Genomic DNA, 6,000 nt, shown 5'->3' on the forward strand with positions numbered 1-6,000 from the left:
ACTCCAAAACCCGGCTCATCCATGAATGACCTTGTCAAGCTTGGGCAGTTTCTGATGCCATCATGATATGGTGTTTCTACGGTTTCTCGGAAGCCCTGAGCAGCCTTTTGCTCATTAGCTGTGTCCAAGCATCTAAATGGTCTCAAGGTCTTCTTGCCTCCAAAGCCTACACCCTTGGTAAGAAATGAGGTCACTTCCTCATGCACCATTTCTAGCAAACTCGCTGTCATCATTTGCACAAGAAGATTGTATAGCGAGGCTTCAGGGCTAATTCTGGGGGAAATCAGGGAAAGGAGGAGCCCATCACAGTGTTTTCGAAGATACCGCCATGAACAATTTCATAGCCTCAGAAGACTTCAGTGGCATGCCTCCCTGTACAGCCTGGTAGCCTGAGTTTCTGCCTGAACGCAGATGGCCAGGTTGAAATGAAACATCCACCTGGCAAGAGCTCTTCTTTCTGTTCAGTGAAATTCTACGGCTATGTGTACAGGGAGATTTATGGCTTCCTCTGACAGGCCAACATGTTTATGCCTTTCCAAAGTAAGATTCTTTAGAGACAGCCAACAGAGAGTGTTCTAGTGACGGACATACAGGACAATGGGCCTCTGAACGCTCCAGTGCCCCGGCCAGCAAGGACTGTCTGTCCTACAGTTCGTTAGTGTCTCCCTGTGCCTCAGGACAATTCGAGTAAACAGGTGGTAGGAGTAGGGCAGAAGAAAGCAAGATTTGGTATCTCAGGCCTTCCAAGCTGTCAGCAAATGAAAAGTCCTGAGAAAATGTAAAAATGGAAGAAATTGGCTGAAATCAAGCAGGGATCAAGCCTCAGATAGCAAAGCCAAAGTTTACCTGCTGTTTTTGTGTTGTTATGTTTTCCTTACTTAAGAGTGGGACCAGTTACGTGTGAGCTGGGGAGGGGGGTGGTCAGGGGAGAAGAGGATTCTGTAGAGATGAACTAAAATACACTAAACTCCCCAAAATATCTTTAACAATAGGAACATTTTGAGATATTCAAAGTCCATTGGGTGGCAGAGGGAGAATTCTGTTCTTCCCTGGAAGTCAGTATAAACACTGATGTGCAGACGCTATAAGGAAGATCTCTCCATAAAATTTAAACAACAACAACAACAACAAACTCTCCAAACATGAAGTTTTCCTGGTGAAACAGAGAGCACCCAGAGGTCTGGCGAGGGCTGGTGTCTGCACGGGCCCCATCGGAAGGACTCCTATGTTGAGTAGGGCAGTGAACTCCAAATTCAAGAGAATTCTCCTCTGTGGGTTGACATGATTGTGTCACCATGTGGACGTGAATGACACAGGCCTGATGACCTGGACGGCCCCCACTCAGAACGCAAAGCCACCAGCTCAGCATTGTTGCTAGCAGGCTAACCCGTGAGAGACGGAAAAGAAACAGCTAACACTGATGAAGCATGTAGTCCGTGTCACTCATAAACGTTATGTCATCTCCTGGAAACTGTGGTTTAATGGATACTTAGGTTTTCTAAGGCTACAGAGCTCGTACGTAGAGTACCCCCGATTTGAACTAGTTGTGTGACCCCAAACCTACACTCTTATGACTTTGCTACATAGCCCAGTGCAAGCATCCCGTAACCATAGACCAGATGTTCTTTTCTAGGGTCCTTTGTTCTATGGCTTACCTAACAGCAGGAAGCTGCCTTCTTATGTGAGATTAAATGTCATTATTTCATAAAAATTCATTGGGCAGCCAGTACTAGCAAAGATCTGATATAGAAGTGGGTGCTTTGTCAAAACGCATAGGATGGTCTGTGCCCTTGCAGGAGCTCATCGGCATGGGAAGAACTTCAGAGAACTGTTGTATGCTACTCATTGGCCCGGGGACTTATCTGTGGTCTGATTCGATCTTCATGACGCACCCACGAGATTGACAATATCATCATCCATTTAGATGTGAGTCTCCAAACATGCGAGCAAACGGTCCACGATCACAAGAGCGGAGCCGTGGTTTGCACGCTCGGCTAGAGCGAGAGCTGCGCTTCACCAGGCCGCAGACACTCATACAAGTTGGGAGAGGGAAAGCCTCTGCTTAAGCCTGCATTTGCTGGAATCACTTCAATGTGTTCTCAGCCAAGTGGCATTTGAGAAACTAGTACGACAAGGTCCAGCTGACCTCCTCGAGGTCTGATGAGAGCCTAAGCGGACTTAGCAGAATTGCGGTCTGCTTCCCACGCTATAGTTCCAGAAGAGCTTTCACGGCCGTCACCTCTTCGGACTTTCCACGAGCCTGAGAAGTAGGATGGACAGCAGTCAGGTCACTTCACGGCTAAAGCAACCGAGGTACAGTGGGTGCGAGGGACTGGCTTGGTTAGTAAGAGGAAGAGTTTGTGTCCCACGCTGATGCTCGGTCACAAAGCCTTCCCAGCCCTGGTCACACCACACGCCAGGGTATCCGCCGTGCTTTGTGCTGAAGGAGCAGGGTCTCCAGGGTCTTCCTTCCGACTGCATGTAGGTGCTTGTCTTCAGATTCTGGGTGAGCGTGGCCTCACCTTGGTTATGAAGAGGCTTCAGCGGGGGAGGGGGCACATGGAATCCCTTCCCGCCCCATGTCCCGGCCAGTCTTCTGCCTTGTCCTCCTCTGTGCTCCCTGTGGCCATCAAGGTGTCTCTGGTGTCTGCCGTACCGGCTCTCCAGGCCACACACCAGCCTGCCCTCTGCCTCCCACAGCCCGGCTGATACCCGCATTTCTCCCCTGCCTGTCACCTTCCTCACAAATGGGCTGCAAATGTGCGACATGCCTTGGCCATCAGAAATAGCACCAGCCCTGCCTTCTCACACCTCGGCGGCCCCGTCTGCAAAGAGCTCTTGAAGCTGAAGCGATTTCAGTGTCACAGGTTACGATCCTGAAAGTATTTCCAATAGGACTGCTTTGCTCGGGAGGCAAACCTGTTCCTTCCAAACAGGGTGGGCCAGTGGCTTAATTATTATATCCTAGAGAACAAAGTGGCTCTGGCCAGCAGCCCTGGAAGCATCTGTGTGTCTGAGTGTGAGTGTGGGAGATGTGTATGGCTGACATTAAGGTCCCTCTGGGGAAACGGCCAAGAGTTTACCGGTACCGAAGCAATTTGGGGACTCACAGCCCGCACCTTCTTCCTTGGGAATCGGGGCAAAGGGGCATCCACCTGCTTTCACGTTTCAATGAGATGTGTCTCTCCCACTAAATGTGTCAGATTTAGGTAAAAATGGTAGGTGCTTTACATTTGTTCCATCATTTAATTAGACACATACTGATTTCTGGAAAATCGTCAAGATAGAGCTAGCAGAAGTTTTCTTTCACTGCTTCCTTACGTACGAAGCAGAGCCCGTGGGTACTGGCTGCCGCCTGACGCGGCTCTATGCACTTTACACACATTATTTCACACCACCTTCTCGATAAACTCCTCAGGTCAATCCCAGGGCTACACAGTGTTTATCACGCGGCGAGGCGCATAAACTCCTCTCAGTGGCAATCGCTGGGTGCTGTTACTCGTTTCATAAACACCTGACCCAGAGTTTTTTGTTATCACTACCTGTAGGTTAGTCACGCTCCCTCGGACAGACCAGCCGCTCTGTCAGGAAGCAGGTCTTGGGTTTTTCCAGTGCATCACAGTGCCTTGGGTCTCCCCAGGGATCAATAAACAGCTACGGATCGACAGGAAGCAGGGAGGCTGTGCAGAAAAGTGTTCAGGAAGAGTCTGTACTGAGGCTTTGTACAGAAGACCTCTTACGCATTGACTTGGCGAGTCAGAACTCTTGTTGGTTCCCGGCTCTCCCATTACTGACTAGCTCCACAATCCTAGAGAGAGAAGGTAATCTTTCAGAGCCACGGGGTTCTGCTTGGTCGGAGGGGACAGCAATACCAACCAAACCATGGTGGAGGGAGTTTTAATGAGGGCAAAGAAAAGCTCACTTATGAAGGGCCCCGCACAGTATCCGCCCTCGACGCCTGGCCTCACGCAAACTGAGTGAATCTGAATTCCCTGTCTCCTCATCGTTAACCACAAAGTTATCACTCATTTGTACTGAACCGAGATGGAAAGGGATGGGTCGGAGACAGACTTCCAGCCCCTGAGAGACTTCACTTGAAGAGAGACGGTGTTCTGAACATGTGAGAGAGCATGGCCCATCAGAACGGGGACAGGGTCCCATCGCCGGCGCCCGGACCACAGGGGGCAGAGGGCAAGGATGGTGCTCCTAGCTCCTGGTCACCCTGGGAAGGAGCTTGGGATTCTAGGGGGCTGGGAGCTGGAGAACAGTGCTAACAAAACTCACGTTTAGTAAAAGCAAAGGAAATACAGAAAGGGATTGCCGTGTCCTCATCTGTAAGAGGGGGCTGACATAGCTCCCCTGGGTTGCGGTGACCACTAAGTAAGGTCATGGGAGAATCACGCAGAGCTTCTGGGATAGTCCTGGGTGCCGAGTCCGGGGAAAGCCCCCCTTCTGCAATCCTCCCACTTTTCAGAAAGAGATCATTTCACCCTCACTTTGCAAATGAAGTCGGTGATGAGAAGCCAAGGCCAGGTTGTTTTATCACTATTACACGTGTGTAAACTTGACTCCATAGTTCAACCACCGGCTCCATGCATGGCTTTCCTGTCCACACCCTTCCGAGCACCCACCATGTGCTCAGCTCCCGGGACTCACATCATTTGCTTAATCGGTCAAACATGATAAGTAAATAAAAGTAAAAGAGCGGCAGCCACAAGGGACAGTTCACGATCCCCTCGCGTGTGCTAGGCTCTGCGCTGGACACAAGAGTATAAAATTGAGTAAGATCGGTCCTCTGTCATTGAGGAGCTCAAAATCTACCAAAGTGTTTTCTATGGGTTATCCCTGCTTTGGGATTCAGGTTGAGAGATTTCTTAACCCTTCATAAATGCAAAAGAAGAGAATACATGTACACAAGCCCATACGAATGCATCAAGAGATGACCAGCTCTTCGTACCCGGCCAGGAGTGGCACTGGTGTCCCTTTTGCTCTTTGCATTTGAGAAGATACAGAAATAAAACAAACAACAAACTTCAGTAGTTTGAGAGTATCTTATACATCACTTCTAAATGGGTTTTCTTCGCAGGAAGCTAGCTGTTTATGTACCGAGACACATTTCAGATGATCGTATCCAGTCTGACCAGCTGGGAGGGCCTTTTCAGGGACACAGCACGGACTGATGCTACTGGCTTTGAGGATTAATAAAAACTAATTTTGCTGCCCGTTTCTACCTTTTAGGCCACAAAGAAATATGTGTAAGGGCTTGTTTAATTCTGAGTCTTCCTCGCGGCCTTCCCAGTGCAGAAGTGTTGTTTTGGTCAAAGGGACCAGACATCTGTCAGTCATGACGCCTTCTCAGCCCCTCCGCGTGCTGCGCTCGCATTTCTCTCAAGGTCCAGCCTCACCTGCGTGGGCCCACTTGTCAGGAGTGACTTCAGCCAGCGTCATACCCAATCAACACCCACCGAGTCAAAGCCTTCCGTAAACGGTCCTTGTTTGAACAAAGCCTGTGTTTTAAGGTTAAAGTTCTACTCACCTTAGAGCCATAGCTTCACATTTTAGTTACAGTTAATAGCTTTGTAACTGGTGTTTTCCAGAAACTGTTCCCCTCCAGGTCTGGAGTGAGGACTAGGCCCCCCCATGGCAGAATAAAGAATTCTGCAAGGAGTAGGTTTGGTTCTCAAATGGGAACACGTTGACTACATTTCCTACCATAGAACAAAGAGGCAAAAAATTCTAAATTCAGGCAATGACATTTTCCTTCATATAATCTGTGTTTAAATATTATTTGTTCATCCAACGTCAGCTCATTTTGAGATGAATTCACTCTTTGCTCTATATTTGCGACTGAAATAATAAAATGTTAGTCAATAAAAACTAATTGACAAATACTTCTTGAGAGTATTACTGCCATCAAATTGTCTTTTTTTTCCCCCAAAGCAGAAAAACAGAGCTTCTATTATTTTATTCTTGTTAAGCTATCTTAATTTTGGGGGGGAA

The sequence above is a fragment of the Ursus maritimus genome, unplaced genomic scaffold, assembly GCF_017311325.1.
Source record: "Ursus maritimus isolate PB19 unplaced genomic scaffold, ASM1731132v1 scaffold_6, whole genome shotgun sequence".
NCBI lineage: Eukaryota > Metazoa > Chordata > Mammalia > Carnivora > Ursidae > Ursus > Ursus maritimus.